General features: G+C 43.7%; 1 long non-coding RNA gene across 1 annotated transcript in view; it reads left to right on the plus strand.

Moving 5' to 3' along the window:
* The first annotated feature begins 17,825 nt into the window (after positions 1-17,825).
* Positions 17,826-26,444, plus strand: part of LOC309868257 — a 104,533-nt gene continuing 95,914 nt past the window's right edge. The window contains exon 1 of the long non-coding RNA XR_014313606.1: positions 17,826-17,912. This is a non-coding gene — a long non-coding RNA (uncharacterized lncRNA). The remainder of the gene's footprint in view (positions 17,913-26,444) is intronic.

Raw genomic sequence — 26,444 nt, forward strand, 5'->3', positions numbered from 1 at the left:
ATAGACTCCAAAACTATGATGACATTTGGACAAAGCCTTGAGAGATTTAATCAGATATTCATTTAATACCTGTGAGGTCGATGGCCCTACCGGTCAAAGATATTCAAAGAGGGCAAGATTCCATCCAGTTCAAATGTCTGTACAAATAGCCAAGACTTAAAATCTTAAGACAGAGAGGAGCATAAGGCGGTAATACCAGAATAGTACTTGCAGACTTCCTGAACACTGGCAATGGGTTACTTTAGTCTCAAGCTCTCAAAAGGGTGGGAACTCTCCTTTTTGAGGACAGTGATATTGGAAATCTTAACAGCGTTCAGGGTGTCCCCTGAGGGCTATGGACAAGAATCCAGTTGGTGTCTTGGCCAGGTTGCTCTCTACTCTTTAAGAAATCTTACCCTGCTAACGAGGTATCCTCAAAATTGTTACGGAAGAGACCCCAAAACAGTCTTGGATGACCAATGGCTTCTCTAGGGGGTATGCATCTTCTGAATATTGAAAAGACTCAGAATTAATGATATAGCTGTTTAAGAGAATAAGACTCATATTTTGTAAAGAATCTGTGACATTTTAATATTTTAAGCATAATTAAGGTGATCAAGTAGTGACTTTGCAGCCTGAAAGTAGCAGTATAGGAAAGCTGACACCATGATGTTCAAGGTTTTCAGCTCCCACTGAAAGCTTATCATTGTCACCACTGTCTTGGTTATCACTGAGAGACACTTATTAGAGATTCACTTGCAGAAGACTTGAATCACCTCTTACCTCTTTCCTCGAAATCTAGCTATCCATTGAGTTGGTGAATTTTTTTTTAAATAGGAAGGTTGATGTAATTTATACTAGCTCACTTGAAGCCAGTTAACTATCCAGGTAACATTTTGAAGAACTCAGAGATGTTCTATAGCATACACTGAAAGTATTTCCAATTGGTTTTTATTCATCAAAGACATTCTCTGACTGTAGAAGTCAGCCTAGAACTCATACCCTCCTCTCTTCAAATTGACAAATCACATTAAAACGTGTAAATGATGTGTTGATGTGTGTCAAACAGAAGTTTGCAAAGGAACTCCAAAAAGTACAATAATCTCCTGGGCTTCAGGGGATGTCCACAAATCTCTATCATTATACTCTATATCCTAGAAAGTTCCTGAAAATGGTATGAAATTGAGATGTGATAACAAAATGAATAAAATGCTTTTCATTTGGATTTTTGGATATTTTAAAATTCAGAGCAAGAGTTATCAATCTTTTCAGTTTTTGATGGACTAAGCATTGTACATATGTCAGCCAGAGAGAAAATGCTAATCAAGCTGACTGTCATCTTTCATTTAGTTAGCAACCACATCTACTGATCATAGAAATGTCCTAATAAGTACCTTGGGAAATTAGGAAAGGAAAATGGCGGTTTTATCCTCAAGTGTAAGTAAAGAGAGTTGTCTCTCGGCTTTTGTTAAAGACTTTGGCCCACCCTGGGCTCCCAGATTGTAAGTTATTGGGAAGGAGGACTTTTACTTTCATCTCTACCAGCATTTATCCTGTGCTCCATAGAATACTGCTTCCCCGCCAGGGGAGCCCAGCTATCCATTTTTCTTTCATTGTGGGGTAGGAGTAGATGTTTCTCCCCATTTTGCTTATAGCAAAGGTAAAGCTAAGTAAATTGTAGAGGTCTCTTCAGATAAATTTTTCTGACTCAGAAATCCTAAGATTTTGCTGCAAGTAACACAAGGAAAAGGTTTATAAGCGACAATTGCAAGGTTTGTTCAGTATCAAGTTCTCTATTGTCATAAGCTCTGCTTCCCAAAAGAGTGTTGACAGTGTGCAGAGTGATGTCTCTGTGCAGTTATGAAAAAGAGAAATGTTACGGAAATCAGTGAGCCTGCACCATCTCTCCTGAGACAAAAGAGAATCCCCTCAATTTTCAAAGTGAGTTTTTGAAAGTCATGTATATACTATCTTGAAAGCTGTAGTAAATGAACAAAACAAAACAAAACAAAACAATCCCCTTAGACAATAGACATATTTGGTGGAATTCTTGAGAGGGATGTGGTAATTTTATAACCGAGAAAACAAACATAAATATTTAAGGAATGATAAGCTCTCCCCGTGGAAATCTCTTTCCCTTCCCCCACGCGGTATGCAATTGCCTGCAGGCGTTTCTAGTCAAAGATGCCACCTGCATCTCTCACCCTGTGAATATTCAGGAAGACTCTCAGTACTTCTGCTTATTTGTGTCGGTGTGATTAAGATTTATTGGAAAATTGTGCAATATCAGGATCAATAATTGGGAACTTTGGAGCAGTAACAGACACGCAGCAATTCCTCTGGCGGGATGGATGTGCACCTTGAAGAGAAGACACATCCCTCTGTCAATTAGGTTTTAGGTTCACGGCCTGAGAAAACAATGAAATCAGTCAGGTATTTAGCAAGGGGGAGTATGATACAATAAAATCTCTTCTAATGAATTTAGCTCAATTCACTTGGAAAGCAAAGGATAGAGGCCAAGAGAGAATGGTTGAAGAGTTCAGATTTTTCCAAGATATTATAATAAATGGGCTTATTGACTGTGTCTCACAACAGCTATCTAGAATGTTTCCTTCTAATTGTACCATAACCAGGGTCTTAAATAATAATTGGGAGCAGGATTTGGATGACAAATTTTTAAAAAGCCCGCATATATATTTCTATTAATATTCATGATATATTTTGGTTCTTTTTTTCTTTTTCTGGCTTGTCTTGTTTTCTGAGAAAACCTGCATATATCTCTAACTGGAAAAAAGGTAAAGGATAGCTTGGAAGATGTTTGTTTTCATTCCTTTGCACTTGAATCTTCTCTGCCTTTGAGACACTTATGGGATGGAAGAAAAATCCTTTATACAGGACTCATAGACTAGACACTGATCTCTCTCTTCCCCAGAGGCTCTCTTTTACCCCCATTCAACCATTTCCCATTACCCTACTTGCCTTGGCAGTTGATGTTGGTCCTGAAGTGTTGCTATAACCCGACCCATGGAGTCATATCCTTTTCCTAGAGTGCTATTAAAGAAGAATTAGGGTAATGTTGGAAGGGCCCCATGGAGTCCAGCTTCCTGTCCAAGCTCTGCCCGGTAGTCCTTTTTTTTTTTCTTTTTTTCTTTCTTTCTTTTTTTTTTTTTTTTAATGCTTCCAGTTGCTCTGTGAAGCACAAAAGAAGCCTTGAGTTCAGAGAGTCTTGATGTATGTTTACCTCTAGAAGTTCTAGCGGCACAGTTTCCAGGCCAGAGCTCAAGATCACCATTTTAGCACAATGAATGGACACAGTAAATAACCCCCTGTGCTTCTGGGTAGATCCAAAGATAATTTGGGGAGGTGCTGTCAGGGGGATCAGCAATGGTGGTAACCATGTAGATTGGGCTAGTGTACATTCTCTTAGCACAAAAGGCTGAACAGAGCCTGGTAAGACTCCCTTTCCTTTATAAAAGGAATATTAAGACTAGAGGTGGGCCATAGAGTTGCAAATAGCATTCAGGGAATTACAACGCTGAAAACAGGCCAAGTTCCCCATATTGTATATATGGAGGTGGCAACATATAATGTATTGATGTAGCCGAGTCATTCTCTGTGTCAGCCTATCTCAGTCTTGAACAGTTTTGTCTGGGGGCTAATGAAACTGGGCTAAACTTAAGTAATAGGTCAGTGGTGTTCTTGAGCCAACTTGCATTTACCTGGAGAGAGCCAATTTGGTACATATCTTTCCAACTGTGTGTTCAGTGATATCATGTTGGTAGTTGGAAATGAGCCATGAAGGGAGTATTTACACCATAAAAGCTGTCAAAATCTACAAATCTAAGTTTTCTCTGTATACCATTGTCTTGAGCTCTTCCATTTTGAATGAGTGGTCTAGTTTGGACTGAAGAATTCTTTCCCTTTTGAGCAGATCTGCCCTTTGCCTCACAATCCTTGCCATTCTCCTCTACTCTAGTGGCACTCCTGGCCTGCTTGCCTCTGCTTAAAGGTCTCTCGCTCCTGATTCTTCCAGCACTTTCTATCTGCAACACTCTGGACAGTTGCACTCTTTACCTTGCTTGGATTTGTTGTTGTTGCTCTTTTATTTTATTTCCTGTACCTCCAACTAGAATGTGAGAGTGTGGAGAGTGGGTATTGTTTAGGAACATCAGCAGTGACAGTAGCAATGATAGACAGGGGTGGTTCAACAGGGGGCTTTCACAGAGAGGAAAGTGACTTGAAAGGCATATTAAGATAATTTAAAGTCCCAGAGTAATACTCATTCAATATAAATGACACAAGGGAGAAGACTCTATGGGTCTCATTCTGAAGATATTCAAATGTTCTCATAATGTGCCTTCATTATGAGTCTTGCTTAGTGGTTTTCTTTAAATCATCACTGTTGGTTCCCAGTCAGAACTGTTCAGGAAGCATCCTTCTCTCTGGCTAGAAGAGGAAATTATGCAAGGAGTAAATGTGGGCAAGAAGCTATCACTCCTCACTTGCTGCACATCCCAGGAGATCCTTCAGGAGAGTTCTGGAATGGAAGGGAGGAGGGAATAATAGTGAACTCTAACAACTTCTGCTTTTTACCTGCCATGGGTCTGTTCACAGGAGGCTTTCCCTTAGCTTTCTCCTACATCACTCTCCTCTCCACTCTCACTTTGACAGGCATCTGGGGGGCACATCTCCCCTGTCCAAAGAGTCCCAGCTGGACTCTAACTCTCTGTCTTCTGTTTTCAGCATCCATGATCTTGTATGAGTGGAAGGCCCTTCTCGTGAAGGGATCCCAGATAAAGGTCTCCTGTCAAAAAGGATCCCCCAGTTGGTTCACAGAGGCAACTTCAAGGTGGCTCCAGGGACTTGAACTCCCAGTGGTGGAGGTTCAGGCAACTACTGGTGGGCGCCATTCCCTTCAACTTACAACAAGATGCTGTGTCAGCGTCTGGCTCTTCTGGCAAATGTGGGTTCGGTTTTCTTTGAGAAGATGAGTCGTCTTGATCTGGTGTGTGTGTATCTGTGTAGGTGGGGATGGGCATGTGGGAGATGTGCCAGAGACGATCGGTGGGCTGCCAGTCTCTGTCACAAAGGCACTGGAAGAGTTTGTGGGTCATACTGGCTAGGTTCACCAAAGCGCCACTGATTCTACTATTACTATGTGGAAGACCCTGAAGACAGCAAGATGCTGGAGGCGTGGTTGGGAATAGGGATGATGAAAAGGTGAAGATGAAAGAGCAGCTTTCTTTTCTCTCCCTAGAGGAGCCTTTTTGTCTTTTCTGAACATATATTGGTGTCCCATACATAAGGTATTTGGAGTTTTGAAGCAAATATTGTCTGCTGAGCAGTGTAAAAGGTGTTCCACCTCACCGTTTCAGACATGTTGGTAAAAGACGGTGCTCTCCAGTGCTCCTCTGCAAGGCTGTGTTTTGCTTTGAAAATACTCCGAGAAGAAGACAGTAGGAGAGTTGACATGAGCTTCTAAACAGAAACACTTTCATTTTTTAATTAATATGGAATTATCTTTGCCCTCTGACACTAAATAGACACTGAACCAACTTTAAAGAATACTGAAGGAAGGGAGGCTAAACGATTAGCCTGTTCAGGGTACCTGCATGTTTTGACCCGCGCTTGTGAATGAATGCATGAATGAATGATGACCTGGACTAAACATCACTGTTGTCAGCTATTCTAGCACCAAAACTAGAAGGGGAAAAAAATCTTTAGCCTTTGAATCAAGGTGGTAAAATTGTATATGAGTGTGTGGAGGGAGGGGGGAAATAGATGTCTATGTCAAAATAGTTTCTCCTCTCTTTAAAAACTCTGCTTGCTTTTCATTTAATTTGGTCCTTTACATCTACCTGGGCTCATGTTACCTACCTACTTTTCTTTCTCTCTTTCTTTCTTCTTTTCTTTCATTTTAGAGAGAGAGAGGGCAGGAGAGTGAATGGGGGAGGGGCAGAGGGAAAGAATCTTCAAGCAGAGCTTCCTGCTGAGCATGGACCACCCCCCCCCCAACCCATGCGGGGCTTGACCCCATAACCCATGAGATCAATACCTGAGCTGAAACCAAGAGTTAGATGCCCCGCCAGCTAAGCCATTCAGGTACCCCCCTACCTACTTTTAAGTGCCATGAAATCAACATTTGGAGGAACCTAATTCTTCACAAACACAGATTCTCTACCAGAACTGTCACTTGTGTCTGTAGGTGAAGGCAAATGCTACTTCAGGTGATCACAGTCCTAGGAAAATGATTAAGGCCTGCCGTGTCTTTGTTGAAGGATCTGGCTCTTTAACACCATAAATTAAAGCATGCCTTGAAGCACAGGTTATGATAAACTCAAGGATTTTTGACATCAGGACAGACAATCCTGTTCCTACATGTTCCACATAATTGGACAACAGACAATGCTCCTTTTCTTTCTCCTGATCCTGTATTGCTGCGGAAATCTGAGCAAAATTGTGATAATTGCTATGATTGTGCACTTAGCATTCCGAGCTTAAGCAAGGATGAGGAAAGACTAGCAAGCTGTTTGTGGTTTTCAGCAAGTCTGGTAAAACTTGGGCTTGATGGTGGCCAGTTTTAACCGTTGGTACCAGGTACTGTGATGTTCAGTTTTGGAAAAAACACGTTTACCAATGAACTCCTTCCACACCGCCGAATTTCAAGGAACTCTTTCATCTGCATTTGTTGCAAGGGGAGCTTTTCCATGTTCTTTGGGCTCTGTTATGTGTGGTGTTCTCACCAGAGAGCCCACTGCTCATGAGAGGAGACTATAAGACAAAAGACACGAACTGTGGTTTGACGGGCTGCTTCTCCCTGCCTGATGCCTAAAGCTCTTCCAGGACCAGCTATGTAATTTGTGGGGCTCATTGCAAAATGAAAAGGCAGGTCCCTTGTTGAGAATTTGTTAAGAATTTTCAAGTAATAACAACAAAGCAGTAAATCAAACATGGGACCTTTTAAGCAAGGGGTTCTGACTGACTCAGGTCACAGACCCGTCAAGCTGGCCCTGGCTCCAAGCTTCCTAAATAAGCAGATGGGATAAGAAGGGAAGGACTGTTGTCCTCTCTGACACAGTTGACAGCATGTGCCAAATGCTCGCAGGGAAGAGGTGATGGTCCATTGAGGGTCCAGGGATCCACTCTTCCTGCCCTTGGTGGAAAGGAGACAGAAGCCCGAGTGAATGACAGGGACACCTTCGAGATCCTTCTCATCCTCTACATGTATAAACTTGGAAGCCCTTATCTGGAAGAGACTCTAATTCTCAGATGCCACACTTTTCTTCTGAGAATCGTGGCTTTACTACTTAATAACACTTCTGACGTGGGGCTGGTGATGGGTCATCTCTGAGACTCAGTTTCTTTGTTTGTGAAACGGAGAGAACACCTCATGGGGCGTCGTGAGGCTTAAACACCAGATGTAAAGTGGCACTCAGTAGAGTTCCGGGCACACGGTCAATTCTCAATAAATGGGGTTATTATCACTATTATTACAACAACCCCTTGCTTTTGGAAAAGTGTGTGTAGGAGAGAAAACCCTCTTTGTGTACTACTCACTCAGGCCCCGGGGTAACAGCTCGGTTGAAGGCTTGTGCTCTTCCAGTAGGCCTTATCTGACTCTTTTTTCCCCAGCTTCCTCCAGCTTTACTCTTTTTAAATGTAGAATCTTTTGAATATGATGAAAGTCCGCACTCTAACAAAGCCACCGCTGCCAGCAAGGTCACCCAAGGAGAGGCAGTCTGGTCCTCTGGGCATGCAGAAGCACATGCATTTATTCTGACTCTCTACAGGCTTGCTGGCTGAGCTGAGCCCCAGTGGGGACTCCCTCCTCCGACCTTTTTCCAAGTCAGGCCCGGGGGCGTGGGGGGGGGGGAGGTTGTCTCTTAAAGCCCTGATTCATCCTGGAGGGGTTGTCCAGATCCACTCAACGCTTGGTTTCATTGATGACATCAGACCCTTTCTCACAGATCCTCTTCTGATTAGAGCAGCTGGGGTACTTGCTGGTGCTCTGAGGGAGGATGGAGTCTGTGTAGTCATTCTTTCTCTTGCTTCAGAGAATGGGGGTGGGCAGGGAGTCACTGGCCTGAGTGGGGTCAATGTGGCGTTTTAGAGAAGTGCGCTGACTCGTTTGAAACCTTTCTGATGTTCTCACTTGCTCCCTCAGGACTGAGAGAATCTTCTAGACCCCACATACCTCCTCTCCCCCAGCCCTCATAAGTCCCCTACCCTGAGGCTGCTTGGTAGTATCTGACTTCTCTGCCTCCAAAGACTTCAGGATGCCATTCTTCTCAATGGAATGGTGCTTTATTTTGGGAACCAGAATGTGGTTTTAAAGTATTTGCCTCTTTGTTTGAATCTTTTGGAGCAGATGGGCTGAGTACAGACTAAGTTTCAGGGTCCTTGGCCCGTAAGGCTTTTTCAGAACAGAGAGGAAACTAGCATTGATCGAGCACCTTCTGGGTTCCTGGCACTGGACTAGAGTTGCTATTATTTCGTCTTAAAAGGTGGAAAGTATTATCTCAATTTTCTGTCAGTGGAGGAACTGAGGCTGTTTCAGGATGGTACCTAAACACACATAGTTGGTAAGAGATAGAAGTAGCTTTGAAGTAGCTTTTCCAGTTCTGACTGAGGTTTCTCTCAGCTACAGTTTGTTGCCTCCACAGACTGGCATCCTCAATAGGAACACTCATCCCGCATGTGTGGGCACGCGGCCGCCATGTGTCTTCCTCCTTTCACGCAGGGAGGAGCCGGGAAGGGCACAGCTTGGTGGGGTGTCTGCTCTGGTGACATGGGTGATGTCAGGAGGGCACAGAAGTCCCCAGAGGACTGTCTGCTGGCAGTTGGCTCTCATTAGAAGACAGAGTGAACATGGGGCCCAGAGAACCTTGGGTACTGCCTAGATTATAGTTTCTGCCATGATTGGCTATAAGAAGAGAAGCAACCACAGGTAAATATCAGGACAATTACACCACAGTTTATAAGTGGTAGAAAGAGGTCCATAGAACCCTGTTGCACGTGGACTCAGGGAGGTTATAAAAACCAGTTCTCTCAAAATGTGGACAGAGGTGCTGAGCCAGATACCGCATTGACATCTCTGGTAACATTGCCTTTGAGGCATTCTTATTAATGGGTCTGGGATTGTTGGTAGAGATGCCTTGGGCAGCTTGGCATGGCAGCAGATAGGCGTCATAGAAGACCTGGCCATGCCACCATGGAACAAGGTTCGCTCTGCTTCAGAAGAAGGATCCTATGAAGACCCACTTCAGACCCCTCCACTAATGGGAGTGGCATCCCCTGGCTCCTGATACCTCTCAGGGTGGGAAGGCTGGATGAGCAACTGACTTGGTTGTTGTAGGAGGAAGTCCCTAGCCCTTAGCAGCTGTGAGCTCTAAGCAACATGGACTAACATTTGAATTTTAGCTGTTCCATGGTCATCCTAGGGAGGAGATGAGCTTGGTAGGTGGTAAGAGCATCAATGAGACTTAAGGGTGATATTTTTATCCCTGACCTTCCTGATGATGACAGTCTCCCTATTACATGTACTCATAATACAAGGAAAATGGTATCACAAATTGTTATTTCACATATATTTGTGTGATTCTTTGAGTGATAGATGTTCCAGTCAGTGTGTTCCTGCTCATCACTGATTCCCAAAGCTTGGGACGTTGCCAGCCACATACAGCAAGGGTTCAGATAAATATTTCTTCAGTGAATGAATTAATAAATTAAAGAAGTTTTAGAATCACTAGAAAGTAAGAAAATGCTTCAGAAAGAGTTTAGCACTGCATTTTTCAGTTCTGCTGATTAAATACATGACAGATACCATAATTATTGGAATTCCAGATAAGGATCCAGAAAATGCTATTTTACAGTGTTCTAGGAAGACAACCTTTGTTCCTCTTCACTAGTTGGTGATACACATGTCTTTGAATGAAATGAGGCACAGGGGCAGTCAATATGCCCTTTTGCCCTGGTCCTGGACTTACTAGTTATAGGTCCCCCATTAGAGGTAAGGAGAGTTATCAGGGAGAACCAAAAGAAGTAAAGTAGATCTCAGGGTCTGCATGGGGATTCAAGATCAAGGCAAACTTTGAGAGATTGAAAGTGGGAAGGTTTGGAGGTTGCCTATGTGGTTTGAGGGGATCTGAAAGGTTAGCTTGACCATAATACCCCTTTTTATTAGCCTAATTGGAGGTTCACAAGTTTCTGTGTTAATGAACATAGAATTTAAGGATTTAGGTTAAGATCTGACTCTTTTTTTTAAAAAAAATTTATTTTCAGCATAACAGTATTCATTATTTTTGCACCACACCCAGTGCTCCATGCAATCCGTGCCCTCTATAATACCCACCACTTGGTATCCCAACCTCCCACCCCTCGCCCCAAGATCTGACTCTTGAGGAAGTATAATAGTATAAACATTTTCCTGGGTATGGTGGACATGAAGTATGAACATCCTTGAAACACGGAAGCATGAGTTATTTTGATAAGTTAGCTAGCTCTTAGTGACTGAGCTGAGGTCTCCCAAGGGCCAGAAGGAAAGTGATAGGCAAAGCTGAAAGGAGATTGAAGTGTGGGGAGTCTGGGGGCTGGTGGGAGATGGGAGGAGAAGTTTTGAGGAGGATGGTCTCATGGAACATTCCCGTGGGGTCAAGTAGGCACTTGGCAGAGAAATATTTTCAGGGTCCAGGCAAATACCTGTGTACACCCAAGCTGGATATTTCAAGAGGGAGTTTAATAAAGAGGTTATTACAATGTGTGATCAGGGTCTAGGTAAATCTAACCAGGGACAGTACAGTACCTTGGGATAAGCACTAATAAGGAGCCAGCTGCTCCACTCTTGGGCTGATGGAGAATGGGAGAGAGCAGTTATGGGACCCTGGAAAGGTAGGTGTAGGAGAAACCATTTGTAAACTGTAGTAGATGAAATGGAATTAAAGTAGAAAATCCTTTGATACTCCTTTCATCAGGAGTGAGGTCTGTATTCTCTCTCCTTGTATCAGAGGGGCCTCTGTGACCGCTTTGACCAAGAACACGGCAGAAGCAATGTTGTGCCAGCTTCTAGGTCCAGGCCTTAACAGATTGGCAGCTTCCATTTCTGTGCTCTTAGACACTCACTTTGTTGGGAGGAAGTTTAGCAGCCCCAAAGAGAGACCTACCTGGAGAGCTGAAGGTCATCTCTGTTAGCAGCCCTGACTAGGCTCACCCAACTTGGTGCTGATGACCAGTACCAACTTGTCAGCCAATTTGGAAGTGGATTCTCTAGCCCCAGTCAAGCTGCCCCAGCTTATGCCACATGGAACAGAGTTGATTCATGTCTCAGAGCCCTGTCCATATTATAGGTTCATCAATAAAATAACTAATTGTTAATTATTTTAGGTTACTCAGTGTTTGAGATAGGTTGTTACCTACCAATAGATACAGGAATATATATGTTACGGCCTCAGTAGAGAGACTCAGGTAACTCAAGGAAACCTGGCAAGACAACCTGGCCTCTTTTCCTCCTGCCTACTTATTTATTGCCAGTCACTGCCATTGGACAAACCCAGTGAAAGCTAGAGGACAAGGAATTTGTTGATATTGTCCTTCTTGGTCAGTACCCTGGGAGAAGTGTGAATGGAGGTAGGGACAAATGGAAGCCATCCAGCACTGTCACCAGGCATGGTGTTGATCCCATTTGATAAAACTCACTGCCCAACATAGCACGATGCAAACCTTGAAAGACAAAGGCCAGTGTCAATTTTGGAAGGCAGCCAGGTATATGATCAGTAAACCAGAAAGAGGAAAAATTTGCCTAAGACTTTAGGCTCTAAATTGTGGCAATGCTCTATGAATGTTGGCCCTTTGGGGTCAAGGCTGGGGCTGAGCAACTCATTCCCTAATTTCCTAAATGGCCACCTGAGGGAGTCCCGGGGTAACAGTGGAGGAACAGGATTTGCATCTATATCCCATAAAATTCCAGAGAAATTGGGATTATCTGGAAGAAGGAGGCTAAGGAAGAAAGGAAGAAAGGAAGGAAGAAAGAGGAATGAAGAAAGAGCTACCTTCCTAGACTTGGAAGCCACAGATAGGCAGGGGTGACCTGGGCATAATCAAGACTGCTCTGACCTTGCTAGTCAGAGGGAGGTGGCCATGAACCCATTTCCGGAGCAGTGTGCAGACAGGGAGGGGCCTTCTCCGATGTGCCTTTAGGAGGGAGGACGGCTACTCTCTGGGCTTTAGGACCAGTTCGCAAACCAGCATGGCGCTAGCCGATATCTAGGAGGAAATTTGCAAAACCAAGTGAGTGGAAGCTCTGGAGAATTGCTCTGGCTGAAAGGCAGGTGGTAGAATGTGACGATTAGAGTTGGGGCTCAGGAGTCTAGCCACCTCGATTCAAATTCTGACTCTGCCTCTTGCTAGCTGTAGAACCTGGTTTAACTCCTTTGTGATTCAGTTTTTGTGTCAGGACATTGGAGATGCTAGTGCGTGTGAGGAGCAGCTGCTTCTGTGAAGGATAAGTGAACTCGGGCCCCACACTCAGGGCAATGGTAGGATGAGGTGGTTTAAGAGCACAGGCCCTGGAGATGCTCAGTTGTGACTCCTGACTCTACCACTGACAATATGCGTGAGGTGGGTCCAGTTATTGTATTTCTCCGTCGTGGTGTCCTGTTTTATGGGGGTAATAACAGCACCCCCTTCATTCAGCTGTCATGAAGACTAATGAGTTAATCTAGGTGAAGGGTTGGGGGTGAGTGGTGGCTGCACTTAGCCAGTGGTCCCTTAGCTGTGGGGACCATGATGGCCGCTCTGTCTCCACGTGACTATATGCTTGGGTTTGATGATAAGCCAGCCCGCGTATTTGTGTCCTGCTGGGAGCACAAGCTAGAGGGAGAAACCCATGAGCTCAGTTCAGAATTATCCGAACTTACAGCCCTACATCTGGTTGGGTGTCTCCGTGGGTAGTCGAGCTGTCTGTTCCCTCTGGTTGTGGTCACACTGGCATCTCGGCTCTGTTCCAGTCTTAGCTTTTAGGCCATCCACCAAAGACATTCTCCCCCTACAGCTGCCCCCAGCGGCGTTCTGAGACCCGGCTGGGCTGGACAGGGCTGCCACGGCCATTGTGGGGTGACTGATGGCTCGAGGGGAGCTGGGCTTCCCTTCTGCCCTGGGGCCTGCTTGTGGAAAAAAAGCCAATGAAAAATGGTTGCAATAAAGAAGACTGTTCCTGGTAGAGAATGCTTCTTTGTTTCTGGGTAAATGATATGGCTTAGGCCTCTGACCAAGGCATGTGGGATAGGAGCAAGCTTCTGGAACCCACTTGTGATATTGCTACCCTCCTGTGCCTCAGGTACAGCCTTCCTTAAGACCCTGCCTTTTAAAGGCCTTATCACTATTCATCTGTTCCCATGTGGCTTGCTTTGACAGACAGACACAGGGATGTGGCTGAGACTCACAGCAGCTACTGGTAAATATTCCAGAGCGCCAGGAGGCAGGAGAGAAAACTCGGTCACGACCCACACTGGCAGGCTGGGGGAAGTCACGTTCGTTAGTAGTGAACCTCTTGGGGCCTCTTTTGCAAAATGAAGGTAACATTAACTGAGTTTACGAAGTATCCCGAGGCTAATGAAATCCCTGGAGAAAGAGCTAAGGAATATCAGGTGTTGGTATTTTTTGTGTTGACAGAACAGTAATGCGCATTAGATCCTCTGATTTTAAGGCCTGGGGGCCATCATCCTCAGGTGGATGGTTCTCCCGCACTGCCCACCCCCTCCTCCCTCCCTTCCTCCCTCCCACTCCAGTCCATCCCGGAAGATCAGAAGATTCTCAGGAATGGTTGCCCCCTGGGCTGGCAGAGGGACAGGAATTCTGGGAGGAAAGTAATTCCAGGAGCCTGGCCTGCCCCTGAGCTCCAGAGAGATGAGTCCTCTGAGAGCCCAGTGATCGGCTGTCCTTATCCCCCTCACCCAGGCTGACCTGGGAAAACCGCAACCCACAAGTCACACCGTGTTTCTTGGCTCAGCCCTTTCCTTGCCTCCTGAGAGGATAGAGCCACCGTTCCAGTCTCCATCTCCCTTATTGTGGGATGAAAGAGGTGGTACAAAGTATAGCAGGTACGCTGACAATTTCCGAACCCACCAGAAGAGCGTGACTGTAAACTAAAGCCATCCTGTTCAACTGTAATTTCTGCAGATCACGTTTTCAGTCAGTCAGCCACCAGAGGGTGCCCACAGAGCTCTCTGAAAATGACCCAAACCTGAGGAATGAGAGGAGAAAGCCGATTTCCAGTGCCTGTGAGACTGAGACAAAATACATCTCACCCACAGCTGACACCACCAGACGCACAGGCCAGCGAAGGAGACAGGAGTTTGCCGGTGAAGGAGAGCGAGGGTGGGAGCGATAGAAATCACCTGAATCGTAGCTAAACAAGTCGCTTCTTGATTTTTCAATTGACAACTGCCATTGCACTTTGAGGATCCGCTCAGGGCACATTTTCATTCCTTGGCAAAACTCCCTTCCCCACCCTTTCCCCAGCCTTGTGTACAAAGGAAATGCAAATACATGTAAATATTAGCCTAAGCCACAGTCTTCTTGGAAGGTAAGGCTGCTGCCCCCGCTGCTTCTGCTGCTGCTGCTTTAAAAAAAAAAAATCCTATAATGCAAGTGAAAGGACAGATTTTCTGAGCCACTGCTCCTGCACCAGGGTGAGGCCTCTGAGAAGCCTTGGTTTTCTGAAGAGAGGGCCTCGTGTGGAGCGTGCCTGGAATAAGAGCAGCAGAAGGACAGCTCCTCCGCTCTCCGCAGAGAGGCCTGGCCAGCAGCCTGGGTCTGGCATCCCTGGATCTCCAGGGCCTTGTGCGATGACTGACACACAGTAGGTGCCTGTGGGTGTCTGTTGAATGAGCGAGCGAATGAATGCGGAGTAAGCTGGAGTGGGTGGTTCAAGGCCTGAGCTGGCTGGGAGCTTCCACCGGGGTGAAGGGAGAATTGGGAAAGCCATGTGGGTTGGAGGGATGTGAGGAAGGGTAACTTTCCAGGGTGGAGAGGTCCCGTGTTCTGGTTTGCCTCTACCTCAGGCCTTTGCTGCGGACGTCCAAGACTCCAGAACAGAATGTTTTGACTGGTCAAACATTGCTGGTCAAACTACCCAGTGGCCCCATTCCTTCCTAAGGTCTACTCACTGACTGTGATGGAGCAGTGGTGGGAACCCTGGCAGTTACCCTGTGTCCCCACTCAGGGGACCCTAGTCTCCTTTAGCCATTCCTTGGTGAAATGGGCATGTAAATTTTGGAGAAAGTGAGCATATTACCAATACTGGGCAAGGAAGGCTTTGGCTCTCTGGAAACCCAGCTATTGTGGAAATGGGCTTGGGCACTGGCAGCTGGGTAATGAAGCCATGGATCCCTCTGGACAAGTGCGGGCAATATGTGTATACACACATATGTGTGTGTGGGTGTGGATGTGTGTGTGTGAGAGAGAGAGAGAGAGAGAGAGATTGCAAGCATGAGAATGGTTGCAATAATGCCTTGCCCTTCGTACAACAAAACACCACAAACCATGTGGCTTGAAAGAACAGAAATGTACTCTTTCACAGTTCTGGAGGCCAGACTTCTGAAATCAAGGTGTCAGCAATGACGGTTTGTACTGGAGGGTCTGTGGGAGAATCTGTTCCATGTTTCTCTCCTACCTTCTGGGGGTTGTCAACAATTCTTGGCATTCTTTCGCTTGTAGATAAGTTGCTTCAATCTCTGCCTTTGTCTTCATGTGGTATTCCATGGTCTCTACAATTCTGTTTCTGTCTCCTATAAGAATACTGTCATGGGGTTTAGGGCTCACCCTAATCCAGGATGATCTCCTCTAAAGACCTTTACCTTAATAACATCTGCCAAGGCCAAATAAGTTCACATTCTGAAGTTCTGGATGGATATATCTTTTGGGGGAACACTGTTTAGCCCAGTACAAACAAGATAGAAATGTGTTTATTGCTGGATTACTCCTCTGGCGGACCACCCGTGTGCTTAAACAAACAGGGGTACTGAGAACCAGAGAGATCGATTTTGTTTATGAAAGAACTTGATATTAAAAAAAAAAAAGAAATGAAGCCCTATTGGAAAAAATATGATTGAGGATTGTTTTAAATTCTTATTGCAGGGGCACATGGGTGGCTCAGTGGCTTAAGCTTCTGCCTTTGGCTCAGGTCATGATCTCAGGGTCCTGGGATCGAGGCCCGCATCGGGCTCTCTGCTCAGCAGGGAGCCTGCTTTCCTTCCTCTCTCTCTCTACCTGCCTCTCTGCCTACTTGTGATCGATCTCTGTCAAATAAATAAATAAAAATCTTTATAAAAAACAAATAAATTCAAATTTCATACTGAAATGGGAGAAAGAAATCCTATTTTCTCTGGCTGGGGTCTCTAAAGGTGTTAATCGAGGTAATTAGTGAATTACCATAGGTCAGTATGGTAAGAAGGTAGTATGTGAAAGAGTGTTGTTGTTGGTTTTATTCTGTTAGGTGTTTTGCAGTTACTGAAGTCATTTTGACCTTAGCAGGAACAACCACCATATTGTTACCATCAGTGGGCTGGGGTTGAGGCTTGAATGGCGGTGAGGAGACTGTTAGTGTGGATATTTTTTTGCCAGGAGCTTGATTGTGAAGAGAGAGAAAAGATTTAGTGGTCTCTGAGACGCGGTCTTAGACCTTAGAAGGTTAATTAATAATCTGCTCTTTGTGCTTGCTGTAATTAGCTTGAATTGCTGCTGGAACTTCTTAGGGATGGTATCCACTGGTGATGTCTCTAAAACATGCAAATGGATGTTGCTAGCCAGGCCCAAACCTTCCCCCCAGATGACTTTGTGCCCTGGGTAGAGCAGTACATCAGCCCCAAATTCCATAGCTTGACAAAACTTCAGCCCCATGCCAGTGTCCTCTCTGTCCTTTGTACGGCTATTTCCCCTACCTGCATGTTCTTTTTCCTCCATCAACTGCTCATCTTTTATTTTTTTATTTTTTTAAAGTTTTATTTATTTATTTGAGAGAGAGAGAGAGACAGAGTGAGAGAGCATTAGAGGGGAGGTCAGAGGGAGAAGTAGACTCCCCGTGGAGCTGGGAGTCTGATGCAGGACTCGATCCCAGGACTCCAGGATCATGACCTGAGCTGAAGGCAGTTGCTTAACCAACTGAACTGCCCACGCACACAACTGCTCATCTTTTAAAGCTCAGCTGGAATAGTCCCTGTTTGTTTTACCCTTCCACCCATGAGGTCATTCAGTCTTTAGAAGCCCCAGAGCACCCTTAAATTTTAGACATAGCATTTATCATGGTACTGTGGAATTACTAAATTTTCTGCCTCTTCCATGACATCATGGAGATCAGGATCCTTATCTTTCCTTTTCGTAGTCCTCAGCTTCTCACACAGTATTGGGTGTTTAGTACGAGTTCAATAAATGTTTATTGAATAAATGAGTTTGCCATTAATACTACCATTTAGACAGTAAGAGTGTGTGAGGGAGAGCACTCTTGAATATCTGGCAAAGGAATCCAGCCAGGAGAGAGAAAGAGAGGGAAATGGTGCACTTGTTAACTGCAGCCATTGCCTACTTACATTACTATGTGAATCCAGGTTTTGTGCAGGTCTGTGAGGTTTTCTAAGCAGCCATGGGCCTTAGGGGAAACTCACCCGTCCCCAGCCTCATTGGGTGGGTCTGACTGGACTGCAGGTAATCACATTCTTGTTGCCAGATTTTGATTCAGGAATGGGCATTACACCCAATTCTGACCAACGAGACACAGGAGACTTCTGAGAAATGTTTTCTTGCTCCTAAGAGAACAAAAGAGATGTCATCTCTTCTTTCTCAGGGTGTTGTCATGTCTGGAGGGGAGACCTGGAATTACTAAAGCCATCTTGCTGTCAGCCTGAGAGGGAACAGATGCTGGAGGATGGCAGAGCCGAAAGATGGTAAGGCCCTGGGTCTGTAATCACGTGGCTGGGCCACTGAAACTGCCTACCGAACCCTTTGTCCCTTAAGAAGTACAGTTATCACAGTGAGTGCATTTCCTTATTGTTTAAAGATGCTTGAATCTGTTTTTATGACTCAAAGCCAAAAGCATCCTAACTGAAACAACTTGCCATATAATAAATATTCATTAAATAGAACTTGATTTTCAAGTGATGGCTGTAGAAACAAAAGAGCATGTTCCCTGAGACCCTGTCATGCACTAGGATTTGGAAAAGTAAAAGATGATATTCCCTTGGTCTTCTCCTTACTGGCCCAAGGTTATTTCATTTATTTGCCTATGCCATGCAGCTGGTAGAAGCAAAATTTCTTTCTCTGGAAGATTAAGAAAAAAAATGGTCATGAGCTATCTGAGGGAAAGTAAACAAAGTTAGAAGACATAGAGAAGAAATGTCATTGCTTTGGGGAGATAGAGAAGTAAAGCTTTAAAAATTGTAGTACAATTAATTTTAGTTAAGTTCTAAAACATTGAAATAGGGTACCACTGGTTCATGAATAGAGAAATGAAACTGAATCAATGTCAAGTAGACCCCAAACACATACAGGGATTTAGCATATAGTAAAGGTCTCATTACAAACCAGTGGGGAAAACTAGATGTTTTATCAATGGTGTTTAGACAATATGGTAGCCAGCTATTGCAATGAATACATAAAAAAAAAAAATTGGAGTCATACCTCACACTTTATCAAAGAAAATTCCAAATGGATCAAAGATTTTGAACATAAAAATTTGAAACCATAAAAATATGAAGAGATAAGGACTCTTTTCTTGTTGTAATTTATGACCAAAGAAAACCTTCTAAAATATGACATAAATTATAGCAGTTGTAAAATAAAAGTTTGAAAAATTCAATGTTTTTAATAATGTGCATACAAAATAACCTTAAGGGGGGATCAAAAGTCATTGAACATATTGGGAAACATATTTGCAATTCATTGCTACATAATCCATAAGAAAAAGACCAACAATGCAATATAAAAGTGGGTAAAGGATATTGGATTATTTGACATGGATTGGAAATTTGGCAGTATCTATCAAAATTAAAAATATACATAATCTTTGATTCAGTGATTTTACTTGTAGGAATTATTTATAATTCTATTAGTAGCAATTCTGTTAAATTACAACATACTCCTAGATGTGGAAATCACTGTTGAACAAGGTTATTCATTACAGCATTGTTTGAAGTATCAAAAAATTGGAAATAATGGAAGAGATCACTAGTGGGAGAGTGGTTAGACAAATGATACTATGTTAATATAATGGATTACTACTCATCATGAGAAAGATTGAGGAGCTCTTTGTGTACTGGTGTGGAGTGACCTCTGGTATAAAGTAAAAAAAGGAATGGAACAAAATATTGGGTTGCCATTTGTGTAAATAAAAGCTGGTGAGAGGTGGGGTGTCTGTGTGGCACAGTCAGTTGGTAGAGACTTGATTTCCACTGGGGTCCTGATGGGGTTTTGATCTCAGAATCATGTATTGAGCCCCGTGTTGAGTCCCGTGTTGAGCTCCATGCTCAGCATGGAGTCTGCTTGAGATTCTTGCTTTCTCCTTCCCCCTCCCCCAATCAATCAATTAATCAATCTTCCAAAAAAAAAAGATGGTGAGAGATGCTGTGCACAAATTTACTTGTATATTTCTGCAAGGAAATGTAGAAAATCAGAGACACGGATTTCTCTAGGGGGAACTGGAGGGCTGGAGCATATGTGTGGGGAGGGAGACTTTACTGCATAAAATTGTATGCCTTCCACTTATGAGCTATGTGAATGGATTACCTATCCCAATTCCAAAACAAATGAATTACATTTAAAAAGGTATTTGAAAAGCAAGGAGGAGAAATAGAAAAACCCTCAATGCTTTCAAAATGAAAACTGGAAACAAGGAACTGTAATTCTAATTTAAAAAATGCAGGATACTCATATCCATCTCCGCCTTCTTCAACTCTCTACCGACCTCAGATAGGCTGGCATTTGATTTGCCAGCCCTAAGCCCCCTCCCTACTACTTCCCATTCTTTCTGCCCCAAGGGCAAGGTCTCTGCTGGGGATTCACCTCTATGCTTCTGTCTTTTTTGTATCCAGGGCAGAGCACTAAGCTGAGGGCATCCAACTTCCCCTCCTGTGTACAAGTGATGGGTACAGTTGTCTGTCTGAAGGGTGGGCGAGTAGTTGAGACACTTAATTTTGGAAAATTAGACTAAGGCAGAAGAATATGAAAGCAAGTCAAGGTAGGAGGATTTCACCCATACGGTACGGTAATAAGGTGGGTGAGAGGAAATGATAATAAGCCATAGAAAGGGGACCCACCTACTTGCCACAGTGTGGCTGAATTTTTCTCTTCCCAGAGTTCTATAGTTGGTGCCTTATTAACATCAGAGGGGATTTGATGACTTGTCATATTCAGTCCTGACTATTGAAATGAAAAGGATAGAAAATGAAAAGTATGGAAAATGAAAATCAATTGCATTCTTTAATTTTAGTCATCCCATTCCTGGAGCATATTGAAAACTACTTTGGGTTCTTTCATTGTTCAGGTTATTAATAACAAAGAACCAAAGTATTTCACATTCCTAAAGAGTCTTTCATCTCAAAGGAGCCAATGTAATTCACTAATTCAGTTACCTGAACTACATTTGGTAATTATTTGAGGATCACTTCACCCAGAGGTGAATTTCAACGAGTTGTGTGACACAGCCAACAGTCACTTCATTCTCCAGTCAGTGCGAAAGAAAAATGAATAGCTAATGGGGAGGTCCTCCTGAAGGATTTGCCCAGTGAAAACTTCAGGGAGATGGATGCTAAAAGAATGTAATTAACTGCCCGAAATTAGTACCTTCACTCTTACTCAAGGTTTCCTGACCTCTTTACTAGAGTCAGGGTGGAGAGGTGTCTTATCTCAGAATGGGACTCTCTAGTAGCCAAGAGACCTGTGAACACAGTCACTCCACTGCTGTATTTTTTTGAGTGGTTATAAATGGTATTGTATTTTTAACTTGTGTCCATATATTCACTGTAAGAATATAGAAATGCAATTAATTTTTCTATTGTTACAATTGATTTTTTTATGTTGATCTTGTATCTGTGATCTAGCTGAACTTACAGGTTTGAGGAATGTTTTTTTCAGATTCCTTGGGATTTCTATGTAGACCGTGATGACATCTGCAAATAGAGGCATTTTTAGTTCTTTCTTTCTTATCTGTATGCCTCTATTTTCTTTTCTTGCCTTATTGAGCTGGCTAAGTCACAGGAATAGCTGTGGTGAAAGCAGACAACTTTGCAGACCTTTTTACCATGTACCTGATTTTTTTTTCTAAGATTTTATGGATTTTTTTGACAGAGAGAGAGAGTCAGAGACACAAGAGGGGGACTGGCAGAAGGTGGGGCTTGATCCTGAGGTCCTGGGGTCATGACCCAAGCCGAAGGCAGAAGCTTAACAGACTGAGCCACCCAGGCGCCCCACCTTGTGTATGATCTTAGGGGAAAAATATTCAGTCTTTTACAGTGTGTTAGCTATAGGTCTTTTTGTTGTTCTTTATCAAATTGAGGATGTTTCCTGCTATTCCTAGTTTTCTGAGAGATTTTAAAATCATGAATAGGCATTGAGTTTTTATCAAATGTTTATTCTGCATCGATTGATACGGTCACAAGGGATTTTTCCTCTTTATTAATGTGGGTGACTTTATGGATTGATTTTTGAACATTGAACTAGACTTGAATCCGGGACTAGCAGTCATTCCAATACTACCTATTTTAAAGTTCATTTATAAAGAATAGTGTCTGTCTCAGTTATTTAACCCTGTAATGGGGATGAGGAGTGAAGAGAGGTTAAGGAGCTGGAGGTTTTCCCACGAAGGGCATGTGGCTTGATCCGCTTTACTGAATCCAGTGACTTCTTTCTCTCAGGGTACCTGGGTGGCTCAGAGGGTTAAGCCTCTGCCTTTGGCCCAGGTCATGATCTCAGGGTCCTGGGATCGAACCCTGCATCAGGCTCTCTGCTCAGCAGAGAGCCTGCTTCCCCCTCTCTCTCTGCCTGCTTCTCTGCCTACTTGTGATCTCTCTCTCTTTCTCTGCGTCAAATAAATAAATAAATAAAACTTAAAAAAAAAAAAAAAGACTTCTTTCTCTCTTCTGTCTACCCTCTACTATTACCCAGAGGTTGGGAAATGGCTGCCAGTATGACACCTGCTCATTACCCTTGTGGCTGGTCATTAGAGAGTGTAACACAGAGTCTGTGAAAGCTGTTTGCGGGAGCATGCTTATCAGCCACTACTGTCCCAGAAAGAATGATCTCTGTTTTCCTTCTGTATGCCAGATAGCACGTCAGTACATTTTAATGGCAGAAGATAATTCACATCTAAAATCCTAGCAGAAAAGGAGTCAGGAAGATATGGTTTTAAGTCTTCCAACCCCTGTGATCCAGAGAAGAGTATAGAAAAGAGGCAGAAATAGATGCAGACGACCAAGAGACGAAATTTAGCACTCCCATCTGCCTCACGGTATCTGACAGGAAACGGACTTTCCATCTACTCTTCTTACCCTGCAAATTCTTTCTCTTAATTTTTAATGTCATCTTTCCTCTTTAATTTCCCTCATTGCCATTCAAAAACCTACCCAGAAGGATGTATTTGCAAAGGTGGAGTTTGGGTGGAAAAGAAAGAGGTAAGACACAATGCAATAGGAGATCTGCTATTTTAATGACCTATTTGAATGAGGTGTGCTTGTGTAGAGATGTTTGAGAAGATGAGAAAGAAAGAAAGCAGGCAGAGCTTAACTATTTCCAGAAGAGTCTAGATTTTGGCAGCTGGAAGCGGTCTGAATGGGCACATATATATCCTGGAGATAGTGTGCAGAGTGAGCAAGAGTTGATGAAGGACAGGGCTCATGAGGCTGAGGGCTCAGCAATGGGACATGACCCCAACAAAGTGAGAGAAGCTGATAGACAATGATCATGTTTAGAGAAGCAGGGCCAAGGGCTTGAGTAGAACAAGCTGTGGCTTGATTGATAAGTCAAGGTTGAAATAAAGTCTGTTGGGACGCAGAATTTGGAGTCAGGGACTCCGGTGGAATAGGTATCGGACCTCAGCCCTCTGCTGCTCCTTATGATTTGAGGTGACCTAGTGTGGAGAGGGGCCTTCTGTAAGCAATGAGCTTTGTGTGCATCACTTTCAGGGATTTGAAGCGATCTCTGTGGATGGGTGAGAGGTTCAGGCAGACAGAGGCTGATTTCCAAGAGCCCAAGATTTTTGTCGTTTAGGTCTTTCCCCAGGGCCCAGGTGAGATGTTCTGCTAAGAGATAGCATGATTAGAAGTCAAAGTTTTGTGAAAATCCCAGGACTGCCTCCGTTCCATTTCCTACCCTACCTTGTCCTTCCCCTTCCCAGTCCTGTTCCCATTCCTGTTCCCTTTCCCCTTCCCAAAATCTCAGTTGGGAACTTTTTCCCATATGGAAGACTACTGAACCCTTGAATAAAGAAGGACACTAAGTCTGATGGGTTAGAGAGGTCAGGGCTATGCGAGGTAACAAGAGCCAGTGAGTGACAAAATGCCTTTCTTCTGGACACAGCTCCCTAGATTCCTCTGGTTCTCTGTGTAACACCCTGGAGCACAGCTGTGCATGGCTCTCTGGCTTGTTAGTTATTCTTCAGAAGGTTACAGCACAGCTCGAAGGTATGGGGGGGGGGTGTGTGTGACTGATTTTATTCCTGCTCAGGTCAGGGCATTTTGCACTGCTCCATGGCTTCAGACTGCTCCCTTACGCTGGTCTGCAAGCGGGAGACATTGGTCTCCAGAAGAACTGAACTGGCATCATCAGATCCATTGGTGGCATTAGAAAAGTATAGTCTCAGAATTAGTGGTGTGCCCCAAGTGTCCTTCTCACATACAAAGGACAAACATTTTTCCATGCCAGTGATTTTCAAATTCTTTTGGACTTTAAATTCTCCACTGCCCCCCCCCATGAAATCTTACTTGGAAACTCAATATAAAAATCAAATAGAAGAGGAACTGTTCTGACTGAATATTGGGCATTTCGATGCCCATGCATTTACCCCCTTTGTCCTTTGGACTACCTCCAAAAATTTGCTAGGGCTTTAGTAAACAGAATATTAAAATCACTGTATTATATACATGTTCTTTAAAGCTGGCTAGTACTCTGACTCAACTTCAAAGCAGAAGAAACTGAGGCATGAGGAGCCAAAGAACTTACTTTGCCAAGAGCACGCTGTGTGTATTAGTCAGGAAATGGCTGATCTGAAAATTGATTTAAGCAGCACAGAACTTTCTTTTCCTCTCATCTAGTAGGATGTCCAGAAGTGGGCAGTGTAGGGCTGATGTGGCGGGGCCATGAGCTTTTTGGAGATCCAAGGTCTTTGCATCTTGCCATTCCACAATCCCTAGGATGAATCTTCATCCCATGTTTATAATATGATTTCTAGAACTCCAGTCACTTGATCCCAGCATCTGAAAGACACAGAAAGAGGAACAGAAGGGGCCTGCCTTCTGAGTCCTTCCCTTTAAAGGGGGCTTTCTAGAAAGCCTCGATGTCCTTTACTTATATCTCACAGAAGACATAAACTGAAACTGGGCATTCTATCAGTCCTAGCAAAATGGGAGTTCTGTCAGTGAAGAAGGACAGAATAGCTCTTGGTGGGGTGGGGTGGGGTGGGTGACTGGTCCACCCTTACCCTCTAAGTGAGTACATGTCTTAGATTTTGGATTACTTCCAATCCTTCTAAATCCACAAGGTCAGTATTTTGGCACCTAAATGTATGTTTTTCCTATTCAGAAAAGACTCAGATACCTTTTGTCTGGTTCATTTTTCTTGAATTTTATTTTAGAAAATGAACTGTTCATAAAATAACTGAATTTGTTATTTTCTCAAATTGCTAGACATGTTATTTTTTTAAAAAATTTTTTCATGTTTTGGATTCTTTTCATGTGGCAGGTGGAAAGGTATAGGTTAGTAATTCATGGGGGATTGGTGACCGAAAGTGGGAGCCAGATTATTCTTCAGGTACACTAATTCCCATCCTTTGACCCTTTACCACATGAAGGTCTTACTGATTTCTCACTGAAGTATTACCATTCTCTACCTGCTTTCCTGTCCACCCAGCCATGGTAGAGGGGGGACTGTTGGGGCACGCTGAGCCATCACTGCCTGTGGTGTGGTGTGGAGGACGAATACTGGACGTGCACTTAATTTGGAGTCAGTTCTGCCCCTTCCCAGGGACCTCCCTGTGTCCCTCAGGCAAGCCCCTTCTTTCTTCCAGGCCTCAGTTCCTTCTTCAGTAAAATCTGGGGTTAGACTAGATGAGCTCTGTGGACACCTGCCAAGTCAGACATTCTGACTGTATCTCCTGCGCCCATCCCCCTCCCCTTGGCTTCCCTTGGATTGGAATGTGACCTACAAATGCCACCAGTTGCTGGGCAAGGGCTCTCCAAAGTCACCTGCCCCTTTCTGGCCACGAGAAAGAACTGTGATGAAAACCAGCCTGTTTTCTTGACATTCCACTGAAGATGATTTGTTTTCCAGACTCTAGGAGGTTTTCTTAACGTAGGTGTTCAACTAAAATGCCTCCATTTGTAATTCAAAGCCTGTTTGCTTTTGCCCTGTTGTGTGTGTGATTCTTGTCTGGTTATTTAGAGGAAAACTTCAGACAAAATCAAAATTGCGATAGGGTGGAGAGCATTTTCCACAGGAAGATATAGGATCCAGATTTCTCATTGTCTATTCATGAGTTTACTTATTAGCTCATTCAGTCGACTGAGAAACCTGGGTGCTTATGTGTAGGTCACACACGGAAAATGTGGGCTTCTACCCTGATCTGGTCTCTACTGTAGATAAAAGTGCCATTACATGTTAGGCCCTGTCCCATGTGTGTCACATTCTTAGTTGATATTTACAACAGCCATATGATGTAGGCATTTATTATGGAATTTTGCTGCTCTTTCTGTCCCCTCTTTAGATTAGAGGGGCTACATAATACCACTTCCCTAATTATTTATTTACCTAATTTGGGGGGGCACCTATTAGGTGCTAGGCATTAGGTTTATGACCAAATAGGGCAGAAAGACTTTAGCTGACAGGCCTGCCAATCTGTTAATCATAGCACTCTGACTATTCCCAAGTATATGACCCAACTTTGGCCCATCATGAAACTTTGTGTCTTGTTTGGTACTGATTGGGCTGAGGGTTGGGAGAATGACCTAAGTAGGAACAGTTAGAGTTTCTTTATGCATATGATCTGATTCTGGTTGCTGGAAAAGACAAAGTTTCTCTTTATCCATTTGAGTTCTAGATTCAGGTGTATATGGTACCTACTCCACCATTATGCTGTCCAGTTTCATAAACCAATAAAATCTCTTTTTGCTTAAACCATTGGTTTGAACCATATAAAACTGCCATTTTTTTTCCAGATTGGATATCATTAATTTCATCTGGTTGAACCTAATGATTTGAATTTCTGCTGCCTG

The sequence above is a fragment of the Mustela nivalis genome, assembly GCF_964662115.1.
Source record: "Mustela nivalis genome assembly, chromosome: 6".
Lineage (NCBI taxonomy): Eukaryota > Metazoa > Chordata > Mammalia > Carnivora > Mustelidae > Mustela > Mustela nivalis.